Here is a 15,994-nt window from a genome sequence, read left to right as displayed (position 1 = left end):
TGGTGCAGTGGTAAAGAATCTGCCTGCCAGTGCAGGAGATGCAAGAAACGTGTGTTTGATCCCTGGGTCACTTCTGGAATAGAAAATGGCAACCTACTCCATTATCCTTGCCTGGATTATTTCATGTACAGAGGAGCCTGGCAGGCTAGAGTCCATAGCATCACAAAGAGTTGGACATGACTGAACAACTGAGCATGTCAAGTGACAAATTTTGACAATGAGTTTACAAAAAAAAAAAGTCTTAGTCTTCAGATCTATACATATAATTGCGTGTAGTTTGAAATATCATACAAGTCTCTTTCTTTTTTATTTATATATATTTCAAATTGTATTTATTCAAAGTGTACAACATAATGCTTTGATATAAGTATAAAAAGCTACTACAGTCAAGCTAATTAACATATCATCTGCTTACACAGCTACAATTTTTGTATGTGACAAGTGCACTTGAAATCTACTCTCACAGCATATTTCCGGTGTCCACTGAACATAATATTATTAAATATAGTCATTATGCTACGAACTAGCTCTCTAGACATTCATCCTACTTAAGTGTAACTTTGTACCTTTGACCAGCACCTCGCCATTTCTCCTACCCATCCCCCAGGTTCTCATAACCACCATTCTACTCTCTGCTTCTATGAATTGAGTTATTTTATTTGTTTCTAGATTCCACATGTAAGTGAGATAGTATAATATTTGTCTTTCAAGCAGTAAGTAAAATGTCCTCAAGCCTCATCTACGTTGTCACAAAAGATAGGGTTTCCTTCCATCTCAAGACTGGAAAATATTCCATTTCAAAAATATATGATGACATATGTAATATAATAGAATTATAATGTAATATATCTCCTCTTTATCCATTCTACCTCTTTATCCATCAACAGACACATGCATTGTTTACATATCTTGGCTATTGGGAATCATATTGCAATGAATGTGGAAGTACAGATGTCTCTTTTAGATACTAGTTTCATTTTTTAAATACATACCCAGAAATAGATTGTTGGATTATGTTTTTTTATTTTATTTTTATTTTTGAGGACTATTTTTATTTCATTTTATTATGCTTTTTAAATTTAATTTTTATTGTTTTGAGGACTATTTTTGTTTTTTTGAGGACTCTCTATGTTGTTTTCCATAATGACCATGCCCATTTATGTGCTTCCCAATAGTATATAAGATTTCCATTTTCTCCATGTTTGCCAACTCTGACTAGTTTTTGTCTTTTGGGTGATAGCATTTCTAACAGGTATGGGATTGTGATTTTTATTTGCATTTCCCTGATCATTAATGATGTTGAGCATCGTTTTACATACTTATTGGCCATTTGTATGTCTTATTTGAAGAAATGTCTATTCAGATCTTTTACCCACTTTTAAACTGTTGTTTTATTGCTATTTAGCTGTTTGAGTTCCATATATATTTTGAATATTAACTCGTTATCATATAAAGTTTGCAATTATTTCCTCCTAGGTTGTCTATTCACTCTAAGGTGTCCATTCACTCTAGTGAAGTTTCCTTTGCTGTGTAGCAGTGTTTCAAAGTTAGCAATCTCATTTGTTTATTTTATCTTTTATTGCTGTGCCTCTGGGATTGCATCCAAAATTCTTTGCACAAAGAAATGTCAAACTTTTTCCTATTTTTTTCTAATAGTTTCATAGTTTCAGAACTTATAGTAAGTTTTTATTCCACTTTGAGTTGATTTGGTATATGGAATGAGATAAGGGTATTGTTTCATTAAAATAGAGATTAGAATACCAAAAGGAAAGATTAGTGAAACTAACAGTTTTCTTTTTTTGGAATGGGCAGATAAAAAATAAAACAAAATTGACACCCTTATAACTAAGAAAAAAGAAAAGAAAAAGCTTAAATAAATAAAATTGTGAAAAGGAGGAGACATTATAATTGATACTACAGAAATACAAATAAAAGACTATTGTTAGCAATTATATAAAAACAGATTTGAACAAACTAGAGAAATTCTTAGATGCATACAATCTATCAAGACTGAATTACCAGAAATAGAGAATCTGAATAGACCAATAACAAGTAAGGAGATAGAGTCAGTGATCAAAAATCTACCAGTGAAGCTCCCAAAGTCAAGACATGATAGCTTCATTGATGACTTCAATCAAACATTAAATAGAATTAATGCAAATCCTTATCAAACTCTTCCAAAAAGTTGAAGAGAAAGAAACACTTCCATACTCACTTTAGGAGGCTAGAATTACCTTCATAACAAAACTAGATAACGATACTATAAGAAAAGAAAATTTGATATCAATACCTGATTAACACAGATGCAAAAATCCTTAACAGAATACTAGGAAAACAAATTCAAAAACACTTTAAAAAGATTATACACCAAGACCAAGTGGGATTTATCTCTGAGATTGAAGAATGCTTCAAAATACACAGATCGATATACCTGATACACAACATTAACAAAATGAACGATAAAAATTGTGTGATTGTCTCAGTAGATGGAAAAATCAAAAAAAAAAAATGATGGGAAAAATCATTTGACAAAATTTGGCATCCTTTCATGATAAAAAACCTCTTAACTAGTTAGGTGTAGAAGGAATACACCTCAATATAATAAAGGCCATGTATGACAAACCCACAAGTAACAACATACTTGATTGTGAAAAGCTAAAAACTTTTTCTCTAAGATCAGAAACAAAATGATAATGCGCACTCTCATGATTTTTATTCAATGTAGTACTCAAAGTCCTATCCACAGCAATTGGATAAGAAAAAAAAAAGCCATACAAATCAAAAAGAAGAAGTAAAATTGTCTCTAGAGACCTTGTTGTTCTGTTGATAAGTTGTGTCTGACTCATCATGACTCCTATGGACTGCAGCATGCCAGGCTTCCCTGTCCTTCATTACCTCCTGGAGTTTGCTCAAATTCATGTCCATTGATTCAGTGATGCTATATAACCAGGTCATCCTCTGCTGCCCTCTTCTCATTTGGCCTTCAATCAAAACAAGATGGTACTGGCATAAAAATAGACACGCAGACCAACGGAACAGAATAGATAGCCCAGAAATAAATCCATGCATTTATGATCAACTAGAACTTTGACATAGGTGCCAAGAACACACAATGGGGAAAGGAGAGTAACTTTGATAAATGCTTTGGGGCAAACTGATTTGCAAACCTCTCACAAAGGAGGCTTCTTTCATAGCGCAGTTGGTAAAGAATCTGCCTGCAATGCAGGAGACCAGGGTTTGATCCCTGGGTTGGGAAGATCCCCTGGAGAAGGGATAGGCTACCCACTCCAGTATTCTTGGTCTTCCCTTATGGCTCAGCTGGTGAAGAATTGGCCTGCAGTGTGGGAAACCTGGGTTCAATCTTTCGGTTGGGAAGATCCCTTGGAGAAGGAAAACGCTGCCAACTCCAGAATTCTGGCCAGGAGAACTCCACAGACTGTGTAGTCCATGGCGTTGTGAAGAGTCAGGCACGACTGAGTGACTTTCACAAACAAGACAAGAAATAGCAGTGCTCAGTTGCCATGCCACATTTTCTTCTCAACTATTCTCTAACTTACTCAGTGGGAAAAATCAAGATAAATGTGACCAAGCCACCTTGCTTTAGTGAAATTTAGATCCACAAGTAGGTACTAATAGCCTGCAGTCACAGGGTCTAAAGGTAAAATTTCTTACTCTTGATCAGTATTTAATGTCTGCCCTTTAATTATTTGAGCATTAATGTTTTGCAAATGTAAGCCAATACTTGGCGTATGAACTGTAAAAACAATACATCTGGAAGTGAAATACTTGGCAACTGACAACAAGTAACGTGTGATTTGGTATAGAACATGACAGTAGATGGAATGGGGCTTTCTCATCATACCTGATCTAGTGACTACTCAGACTTTGATAAAAATATTTCAGTATGATAAACTTTGGTATGATTTTATTTTATTATTTTTTCTTTCTCCATTGAGGAATACATGTCATATAACATTACATTAGTTTTAGTTGTAGAACATAATTATTTGATATTTTTATATACTGTGAATGAACTAGGAAACATCCACCACCATACACATTTACAGTATTTTTTCTTGAGTTAAAGACTTATAAGATAGGACAGACCTAGAGAGACCTGGGGCAAATTTTGACTTTGTAATTAGCCATGTGCTCCTATAAACTTTCACTTCAATTTGTTCAACTTCTTTGAGTTTTACTTTCCTCACCTATACACCACTGTAAGAGTGTTCAGATGAGTACTAAGTAAAGTAACTAGGGCTGTGAGCACTCAGCATCAATGGTAAGTTAACTATAAATTATTGCAAGGGCAGCCCAGTCAGATAATCACGCTCACCAGGGTCTGTTCTGCACAATGCCCCTGATGCAATGCGTGAAGGAATCACCAACTCTGATCATTCGGAGGAAAAGCTAAAGCAACCTCCTGATGATTTCAAGTGTTATATAGTCTGTACTGTAGAAGGTCACTTGGAGTTGTTTAACTCAGTGTTTTTTCAAAGATATCTTTGAGGCACTCTTTCTAAAGTGACCCCCAGAGTAAACTGAAGATTTGTGTGCTCTTTTCACCATACTTTGAGAAAACCTGGGATCATATAATTTTAATGATTTGTTGATACTCAAGAAGATTTAAATATAGGAAAAATTAATCAAAGGTTATATTTTTATTCTAATTTTAAACTAAAAGTACCTTTGTTAATGGGGTATTAGACTTCTTAGATAATCCTAATAATTTATTTATTTATTCTTTATTTAGTGGAGAAGCTGTCAGATGTTTTAATTATTATTACCTACCATATGCAGGTCAGGAAGCAACAGTTAGAACTGGACATGGAACAACAGACTGGTTCCAAATAGGCAAAGGAGTACATCAAGGCTGTATATTGTCACCCTGCTTATTTAACTTCTATGCAGAGTACATCATGAGGAACTCTGGGCTGAAAGAAGCACAAGATGGAATCAAGATTGCCAGGAGAAACATCAATAACCTCAGACATGCAGATGACACCACCCTTATGGCAGAAAATGAAGAGGAACTAAAAAGCCTCTTGATGAAAGTGAAAGAGGAGAGTGAAAAAGTTGGCTTAAAGCTCAACATTCAGAAAACGAAGATCATGGCATCCGGTCCCATCACTTCATGGCAAATAGATGGGGAAACAGTGCCAGACTTTATTTTTTGGGGCTCCAAAATCACTGCAGATGGTGATTGCAGCCAAGAAATTAAAAGATGCTTACTCCTTGGAAGGAAAGTTATGAGCAACCTAGATAGTATATTCAAAAGCAGAGACATTACTTTGCCAACTAAAGTCTGTCTAGTCAAGGCTATGGTTTTTCCAGTGGTCATGTATGGATGTGAGAGTTGGACTATAAAGACAGCTGAGTGCTGAAGAACTGATCCTTTTGAACTGTGGTGTTGGAGAAGACTCTTGAGAGTCCCTTGGACTGCAAGGAGATCCAACCAGTCCATTCTGAAGGAGATCAGTCCTGGGTGTTCATTGGAAGGAATGATGCTAGAGCTGAAACTCCAGTACTTTGGCCACCTCATGTGAAGAGTTGACACACTGGAAAAGAGTCTGATGCTCGGAAGGATTGAGGGTAGGAGGAGAAGGGGACAACAGAGGATGAGATGGCTGGATGGCATCACTTACTTAATAGACGTGAGTCTGAGTGAACTCCAGGAGTTGGTGATGGACAGCGAGGCCTGGCGTGCTGTGATTCATGGGGTCGCAGAGTCGGACATGACTGGGCGACTGAACTGAGCTGAACTGGACTGATATAGTAGGTTCTTGTTGCAGCTTCCCCAGTGGCTCAATGGTAAAGAATCTGCATGCATCGCAGGAGACCTGGGTTCAGTCCCTGGGTTGGAGACTCAGGTCCGTGTTGATTATCTGTTTTAGATACAGTAGTGTGTACATGTGAATCCCAAACTCCCAAACTATCCCTTCCACTAATCTCCCCCTGATAACCATAAGTTCATTCTCTGATTCCGTTTCTGTTTTGTAGAGAAATTCACTTGTGTCAGTATTTTTAGATTCTGCGTATGTAATATCATATATTTGTCTTTCTCTGTCTGACTTAGTATGATACTCCCAGGTCCATAATTCATTTTATAATGACAAAGGAACATCCACTCTGACTCAACCCACAACAAAGACACAAGCAACACACACATCACACATGTGGAAAATCATGTTGGACAGGGATGGGAGAGAGTTGGAGGTCACTAGTTTCTGAGAGGTTGGGAGTTTCTGGTCTGTGGGGCAGGAACCATGTGTTACTTTGGCTCACCTTTACCCCTACAGTGTAAAGGGAATCAAGTTGCACATCCTTCAAAATGTTAGACTGCTAACTAAAAGCACACAGAACTTTGTTAATAAATACACGTTTTAAAATCTGTAGGGCATTAATGATAACATTTTCTTACAGTTTCCTTGAAAATATTATAATCACGAAGAATAATGGAGTCCTTCCAAACGTATAGTTTATTGGTACATACTGATACCAATATTTCATCTAATTACCCTGATTATGTAGTTTAACATATTTATATAGAGTGTGTATACAGTCACACATTTCCTATATACCAGTAAGTGTATGCATACATAATAGAGTGTGTATACATATACATGTAATACAGTATGTTACTGTGTTCTCAAATCCCTCCATCATTCAATGTCTTGCCAAATAGCATTACAGGCAGAGCGCCAGATCTTTTCACTTCCCCACTGAAGTCACTTGGAACATATTTGAACGTGGCAAAATACATTTGCCAAGTTATATGCATAAAAACATCCTTTGATCTTTCAGAGTCATAAATATGTAATAAACTACATGATTGCCCTACTGATCTGTCCAACATCAATCTTACCTTCCTTTTTTATGGGTTCATCAAAATAAGATATGACCAAGGTACAAAAGAGTTAAAGAAGCTATTTATTTTAATGTTTCCTTGGAGAACATGCTTGTTATTGTGAGCACAAATTATATATATAATATTTCATGAATGATGTTGAAGCATTAAAAATCACCTCTGCTCTTGAAGTGAACACAAAACTCTGGCTTTCTGCCAATACTCCCCTCGTCCCCTGATGGCCTACGACGAGAGGCAGTGTCGTTTTTCCAGGATAACACTGCAGTGCTTCTCAAAATTCTAAGTCGTAGTCTAGATTCTTAATTATTACCCATTTTTACTATTCAGATAATTACACCCTAGGTAGCTATTTGGTTTGAACTTAAGAGTGATAACCAAAATTAGGGATTATTCAGTTTTTGGCAGACATCAAACTATAGTTTATGGAGGAAAAAATAGGAGAATAGGGTAACAGGGAGGAATCATGTGAGTAAGACATTTTGTTGGTGTTGTTTAATCTTTAAACATGCATATCCCTGGCTTCTATGCCCACTTGTGGTTTATTGAGTAGTTTTTTAACAACAAGCTGCAAACATAGCATACATCAGGTGATGAGATCTTTAAATTGACTATCATGAAGTATTGTGGAAAAGCAGAAAAATTATGCACGCTATAAACTGGATGAGTGATGGAGTAGGTAGTAAAATCTATACGTTTTTTCCACAAGGGAAAAATAAGATTGAACTAAGTGTTTCAGTGTTAGAAGGATGGAAGTTTTACCTTATTGGAGAACAAAATAATGATCTAAGCTTAGTCTAATATATTTAAGGCAGTGAAAAAGGATGGTTTATGTCAATGGACACATTTTCACACATGTGAGTCGTATGCTTCCTTCATGGTAGCATAAAATGGACTGCTGTTAGTGTATAATTAATAATAACCTGATTTTTTTTCAGTGTACACAATTATTATCTCAGAGATGGAAGTAAAGACTCTACAGTTATTCAGCAGAATTCAATAATGTGGAAACATACCACAAGGTTTTAATCTCACTGTCTGTTGTACAACTGATTTATAATAAGAATTTGGTTTTAAAATTTAGCAAACTGAGCTCAGCAACACCTAAAATCATTTTATGCCATCATTATATGCTATTTATATCACATTAATAAGATAAAGGATGAATAGCATTCTTTTTGTAGATATAGGAAAAGCATTTGATAAAGCACAAGAGGTAGTCATGACAATAAGTCTCAGGAACCTAAAAATATAAATTTTCTCAACTTGATAAAAAGAATCTATGAAAAACCTATAGTTTATATCACATTTAATGGTGAAAGTGTCAACACTTTCTCCTTAAAACTGGGAACAAAGCAAAGATGTCTATTCTCCCTCTTCTTTTCAATGTTGTAATAGAGGTTCTGATGCCAAATACAATTACTGAAAGGAATCCAGATAGGTAAGGATGAAATAACACTGTCTTCATTTACAAATAGCACTATTTTATACTTGGAAAATCTTATGGAATACATGGGTTTATTAGCAAAGCTAATAGGCAAGTTTAACAAAGTCAAAAGACACAAAAAATATTGATAGGCAAAAACCAATTATTAGCAAAGCTAATAGGCAAGTTTAACAAAGTCAAAAGACACAAAAAATATTGATAGGCAAAAACCAATTGTAATTTTATATGCTACAATAAACAATTTAAAGTTGAAATTAATAAATAGTTCCATTCCAAATCAGCAAAAAATAAAATACTTAGGATAAATTTAACAAAATAATGTAATGTTGCTTGGAGACATTAAAGATCAAAATAAATAGAGAGCTCGCCTACCCATAGATTGAAAGAGTAAATATTGGTTGAATGGCAATTCTTTCCAAATTGTTCTACAAATTTAATACAGCTTCTGTAAAAATACTAGAAAAATTCTTGCAGAAATTGATAAGCTGATTCTAACATTTATGTGAAAATAGAAATGACTCGAGAGAGCCTAATATTTTTTTGAAAGAAGAAAATATGGAATGGCTTATGATATGTGGTTTGAACAGTTACCTGAAGCAACAGTAAACAGAGTGGTTTTAGCATAAAAATAGTGGGATGAATGCGGAAAGTGGCATTGACATACATGCATTACCACTTATAAAATAGATAGCTGCTGAGAAGTTGTTTTATAACACAGGGAACCCAGCCTCGCCCTCTGTGATGACTTAGAGGGATGGGAGAGCGGAGGGGAGGGAGGCTCAAGATGGAGGTGATGTGTGTATAATTATGGCCGATTTGCATTGTTATATGGCAGACACAACACAACATCGTAAAGGCACTTCCCTCAATTAGAAATAAATGTAAAATATTTAAAAATTAGTGATATAAATACATGGAAAACAATTGAGAGACCGCAAATTAGCATTTATGTTTAGAGTCAATGCATTTTAGGAAAAGTGACCTGATAATTCAACGATGAAAGGACAACCACTTCATTAAATAGTGATGGAACATGAACATCCATATGCAGCAAAAGAAGTCAACATGAATCTTTATCTCATGCGATAAAGTCTGAAAGTGAAAGTGTTAGTCACACAGTCGTGTTCGACTCTTTGCGACCCCATGGACTGCAGCCCACCAGGCTCCTCTGTCCATGAAATTCTCCAGGCAAGAATACTGGAGTGGGTAGCCATTCCCTTCTCCAGAGGTTTTTCTGACCCAGGGATCGAAACTGGGTCTTCTGCATTGCAGGCAGATTCTTTACCGTCTGAGCCCCAAGAGCAGCCCATCTCATACTGTATACAAATGTTAACTTGAAAAGGAACCACAGCCGCCAAGCTAACCCTATAGAATACCTAAAATGAACATAAGAAAGCATCTCTATGACCTTGTGTTCTTAGGCCAGCAACAAAATACAACCATAAAATAAGAAGATAGACATCAGTAAAATTAAACATTTTGTGCTTTGTAAAGCACCATTAAGAGGATGCCAAGATAAGCCACAGACTCTAGAAAATATTTGCAAATCATGTATCTGACAAAGCACCTGTGTCTATATGTACATAATTCTTAAAACAAAAATATGAGGTCAGCCTGATTTTTAAAATAGATAAAGATTTATACATTTTACAGTACCTACAAACCACTTAGAAAGAAACCCAATCCCATAAAGTATTAGTGAAATGCAAGTTAAAACACAGTTTCCTATCCCTATCCATGCACTGAGATGCGATAATCCAAAAGTGGGAAGATGAAGGGTTGACGAGGACACAGGGAAACTGGAACCTTCATATGTTGCTAGTGGGGATGCGATATTGTGAAGCCACTTTGGAAAACAATTTGGAATATGTTTTAAAATGAAACATAAGCTTCTTAGATGACCTAACACTTCCATTTCTATGAATTTACGCAAAGAAAATAAAAACATATGTTCCTGGAAGACTTATATGTGAATGTTCACAGCAGTATTATTCATAACAAAAAAGATAAAGATAGTTTTAAAGTACTTCACATAATGAGTGGATGAAAAATATAGTATATCTATGCAATGAAAGTACAGAAAAACAATCCTAAAACACGCTGCAACATGAGAGAACCTCAAAAGCATTTTGCTAAGTGAAAGAAACTAAACAAAAATGTCTACATTTTTTATGATTCCACTTATATTAAATGTTCAGAAAAGACAAATTTATCGAGATACAGAAAAATAATAGATTTTTGGGGGCTCGGGTTTTGAAGAAGAAAGTGACTGCATGTGGAACTCTGAGAATTTATAGGATTATGAAAATGTTCTAAAAAATGAATTGCCAGAGAAAATATTTGTATATGATTTAGTTATTTTAATTTGTAAAGGTTCGTTTGATGACTCAGGGTATGTTCCATGTTTACCTGAAAAGACTGGATTCTCCTGTTCTTCAGTAGAATATCTATTAATGTCATATCTAGTTCATTGATGATGGTGTTTAGTCCTTCAATATCTGCTTATTTTTCTGTCCACTAGTTCTGTTAGTGAGAAAGAAGTATCGAGGTTATCAGCTCTACATGTCCAGTAACCTATTTCTCCTTTCCTATCAGATTTTGCTTTGCCCATTTTAAAACTGTATTGATAGATATGTAGACATTAAGGATACTATATATTCTTGGTTAATTAACCCATTTATTAATAGGTAATATCCCTTTCTAAGGGCTTATCAGTGGTACAGTGGTAAGGAATCTGCCTGCCAATGCCGGAGAGGCAAGAAACATAGGTTTGATCCCTGGGTCAAGAAGATCCCCTGGAGTAGGAAATGGCAACCCACCAGTATTCTTGCTTGGAAAATTTCATGGACAGAGGAGCCTGGTGGGCTACAGTCCATGGGGTCACAGAAAGTCGGACACGACTGAAGCGACTTAGCACGCACACATGCGCATGAAGTCTATTTATCCAGTACTAACAAAGCTGTTCCAGTTTCTTTTGATGGTCTTGACAAGGTACATATATTTCTATCCTTTTACTTTTAATCTACCTGTTTATATATTTGAAGTAAGTTTCTTGTAGAAAGCCTAGTTGATTCGTGTTATTTTCCTCATTTTAAAAATATTTGTGTTTTAAGTAGTGTGTTTAAAATCATTTGCACTAAATTTAACAGTTGATGGGCTTGGATTTAGGCCCATTTTCTCATTTATTTTGAGGCCTCTGATTTTGATTACCATCTCCCTTTTCCTACCTGTCTTAGTGGAGCTGCCCTAACAAAATACCACGGATTGGGTGGTACATTTATTTCTCATAATTTGGGAGGCTAGAAGATGAAGAGTGGGGTGCCAGCAGGGTCAGGGTCTGATGATGACCCTATAAGGGATGAGAGCACCCTCTGAGATCTCGTTTATGAAAGCACTCATTCCACTCCCGATGTTTCTACCTACCCTCATAAACAAATCTCCTTCCAAAGTCTCTGTCTCCTAATACCATTACACTGCCGCCGCTGCTGCTAAGTCGCTTCAGTCATGTCCGACTCTGTGCAACCCCATAGACGGCAGCACACCAGGCACCGCCGTCCCTGGGATTCTCCAGGCAAGAACACCGGAGTGGGTTGCCATTTCCTTCTCCAATGCATGAAACTGAAAAGTGAAAGTGAAGTCGCTCAGTCGTGTCCGACCCTCAGGGACCCCATGGACTGCAGCCTTCCAGGCTCCTCCGGCCATGGGATTTTCCAGGCAAGAGTACTGGAGTGGGGTGCCATTGCCTTCTCTGACCATTACACTACTTATTAGGTTTTCCACATACGTATGTGAGGATTACACAAACATTCAGACTATAGTGCTCCTCTTTTTTGGAGGGACATTGTTTGAACAATTTTTAGTTTCTGATTCTATTTTATCTATTTTGATTACTATTTTGCAGAGATTTTATTGATTGATCTATTGATAGACATTTGTATACTTAACTTTGCATAGCTTGCTTGGGATATAGAAAATTTACCATAATTGAAATTCTTTTACTCTCTCTTTTTATGTTTTTATCTTTTTATATTCTGACTCCTGATTGCAGGGATGGTTATATAACTCTATGCTTGTATGCATTTTAAATTGCTTCAGTCATGCCCAACTCTTTGCAGCCCTATGGAGCATAGCCCACCAAGCTCCTCTGTCCATGGAATTCTCCAGGCAAGAATACTGGAGTGGGTGGCTCGTGTCCTTCTCCAGGGGATGTTCCTGACCCAGGATCGAACCAGGGTCTCTTGTCTCCTGCAGTGGCAGGAGCATTCTTTACCACTAGCACCGCCTGGGAAGCCCCCACACAACTCTATACATACATTGAAATAGATGAGAATGTACACCAAAATTAATCCATTGCAGTGTATGATAATTCAAAAGAAAGTAATGTCACTGAATAAATGAAAACATTTTTAAAAGATATAAAAGTGGTTGAACAATTCTAAAGTCACTGAATTGTACATTTACAATGAGTTAAGTTCAGGGTATGTTATACCTCAATAAAGTATTAAAAAGGTTTGTCATTCAGAGCTGTGTGTCTTTGAGTTACACCTCCTGTACTGTTTAGTTAATGGGGTAGGTCTACTGTATAGACATGTGCAGCAAAATGGATCAAAAGTGGATCACTGGAGGGAAAATGTGAAAACATCAAAGCTCTAGAAGAAAACAGGAGAAAGTTCTTTCACAAATATTTCCAAATGGACAGGCATCATAACCCACAAAACATTGTAAATGGCTCAACATTTAAATGTAAAAAAATGAAACCATAAAATTACCCTAAGTAAATATGAGAAATTTGTATTACATCTCCAGAATGTGCAATGGATTTCTTAAAAATGACTCAAGATTCAAAAGCCAGAAAATAAAATATTGATAAATTTGACTATGTAGAAATTTTAAGACATCTACACATGAGTTTTTTGATTTTATATAATAGACCAAAAGACTAATCTGTCTAATATATAAACAACTTATAGATCCTGGTAAGGTGAAGATTCACAATCCAATAGAGAATGGTCAAAAGGTTTAAAAAACATAAAAAGTTATTGTAAAGAAAGAGACACAAGACACAAAAATGGATCAACCTTGTCATTATGAGGGAAATACTGATTACCACTAGCAGCCTGGGGGACTCTGTGGTTTCCAGAGAGAACTCTGTAGCAGGAGCTGAAATATCTCCAGCTAGTGAAGAATATCTCTAGGGTTACATTGCCAGAATGAATCCCTTTCAATGCACTTCGACTAAGCTTCAAAAGTTATAAAAAGGGAGGGAAAGAATGGAGAGCATCAAGGAAGTGATAAAGATGATTTTTAATTCACTACAGCATGGGGTAAATTTGTCTCTGAAGTTAAAAAAAAAAGGAAGAAAAAATAAAACAAAAGTAACAAACTCTCTGAAAGGGAGTTTGACATTATGGTACAAATTCATTTCAGAGAAGCCACCCTAAAGCATCACAGATTTATTTAACAAGATAACTATGACATCAATGTTTATTAACAGTGAGCCAGTTTTCTTTGGCTTAGATACAGTGCTACTCCTTGGCCAAGGGAATATGTAACAGTCTTACAAAATGGGAATGCAAAGGAAAGATGCTGTCTGTTTATTTACCAAATAATCTAACAAATAAATAGTGCTTATTTATTTTGCTCAGATGGTAAAGAATCTGCCTGCAATGCAGGAGACCTGGGTTTGATCCCCAGATCAGGAAGATCTTTTGGAGAAGGGGATGGCAACACACTCCGGTATTCTTGCCTGGGGAATTCCATGGACAGAGGAGCCTGGCGGGTTACAGTCCGTGGGGTCTCAAAGAATGGCACAACTGAGTGACTAACACGTTCACTTTTACGTAGTTTATTGTAGTTCAGTTCGGTTCAGTCGCTCAGTCGTGTCCGACTCTTTGCGACCCCATGAAGCGCAGCACGCCAGGCCTCCCTGTCCATCACCAACTCCTGGAGTTCACTCAGATTCATGTCCATCGAGTCAGTGATGCCATCCAGCCATCTCATCCTCTGTCGTCCGCTTCTCCTCCTGCCCCCAATCCCTCCCAGCATCAGAGTCTTCCAATGAGTCAACTCTTCGCATGAGGTGGCCAAAGTACTGGAGTTTCAGCTTTAGCATCATTCCTTCCAAAGAAATCCCAGGGTTGATCTCCTTCAGAATGGACTGGTTGGATCTCCTTGCAGTCCAAGGCAATCTCAAGAGTCTTCTCCAACTCCACAGTTCAAAAGAATCAATTCTTCGGTGTTCAGCTTTCTTCACAGTCCATCTCTCACATCCATACACGACTACTGGAAAAACCATAGCCTTGTCTAGATGGGCCTTAGTTGGCAAAGTAATGTCTGCTTTTCAATATGCTGTCTAGGTTGGTCATAAATTTTCTTCCAAGGAGTAAGTGTCTTTTAATTTCCTGGCTGCAGTCACCATCTGCAGTGATTTTGGAGCCCCCCAAAATAAAGTTTGACACTGTTTCCACTGTTTCCCCATCTATTTCCCATGAAGTAATGGGACCTGGTGCCATGATCTTTGTTTTCTGAATGTTGAGCTTTAAGCCAACTTTTTCACTCTCCTCTTTCACTTTCATCAAGAGGCTTTTTAGTTCCTCTTCACTTTCTGCCATAAGGGTGGTATCATCTGCATATCTGAGGTTATAGATATTTCTCCCAGCAGTCTTGATTCCAGCTTGTGCTTCTTCCAGCCCAGCATTTCTCATGATGTACTCTGCATATAAGTTAAATAAGCAGGGTGACAATATACAGCCTTGACGTACTCCTTTTCCTATTTGGAACCAGTCTGTTGTTCCATGTGCAGTTCCAACTGTTGCTTCCTGACCTGCATATAGGTTTCTCAAGAGGCAGGTCAGGTGGTCTGGTATTCCCATCACTTGAAGAATTTTCCACGGTTTATTGTGATCCACACAGTCAAAGGCTTTGGCAGAGTCAATAAAGCAGAAAGAGATGTTTTTCTGGAATTCTCTTGCTTTTTCCATGATCCAGTGGATGTTGGCAATTTGATCTCTGGTTCCTCTGCCTTTTCTGAAACCAGCTTGAACATCAGAAAATTCACAGTTAACGTATTGCTGAAGCCTGGCTTGGAGAATTTTGAGCATTACTTTACAAGCATGTGAGATGAGTGCAATTGTGCGGTAGTGGGAGCTTTATTTGGCATTGCCTTTCTTTGGGGCTGGAATGAAAACTGACCTTTTCCAGTCCTGTGGCCACTGAGTTTTCCAAATATGCTGGCATATTGAGTGCAGCACTTTCACAGCATCATCTTTCAGGATTTGAAATAGCTCCACTGGAATTCCATCACCTCCACTAGCTTTGTTCGTAGTGATGCTTTCTAAGGCCCACTTGACTTCACTTTCCAAGATGTCTGGCTCTAGATGAGTGATCACACCATCATGATTATCTGGGTCATAAAGATCTTTTTTGTACAGTTCTTCTGTGTATTCTTGCCACCTCTTCTTAATATCTTCTGCTTCTGTTAGGTCCAGACCATTTCTGTCCTTTATCAAGCCCATCTTTGCATGAAATGTTCCCTGGATATCTCTAATTTTCTTGAAGAGATCTTTAGTCTTTGCCATTCTGTTCTTTTCCTCTATTTCTTTGCACTGATGGCTAAAGAAGGCTTTCTTATCTCTTCTTGCTATTCTTTGGAACTCTGCATTCAGATGCTTATATCTTTCCTT

Source organism: Ovis aries, chromosome 18 (genome assembly GCF_016772045.2).
Source record: "Ovis aries strain OAR_USU_Benz2616 breed Rambouillet chromosome 18, ARS-UI_Ramb_v3.0, whole genome shotgun sequence".
Classification (NCBI taxonomy): domain Eukaryota; kingdom Metazoa; phylum Chordata; class Mammalia; order Artiodactyla; family Bovidae; genus Ovis; species Ovis aries.
The sequence above is the reverse complement of the archived record's forward strand: the minus strand, read 5'-3'. Positions refer to the sequence as shown.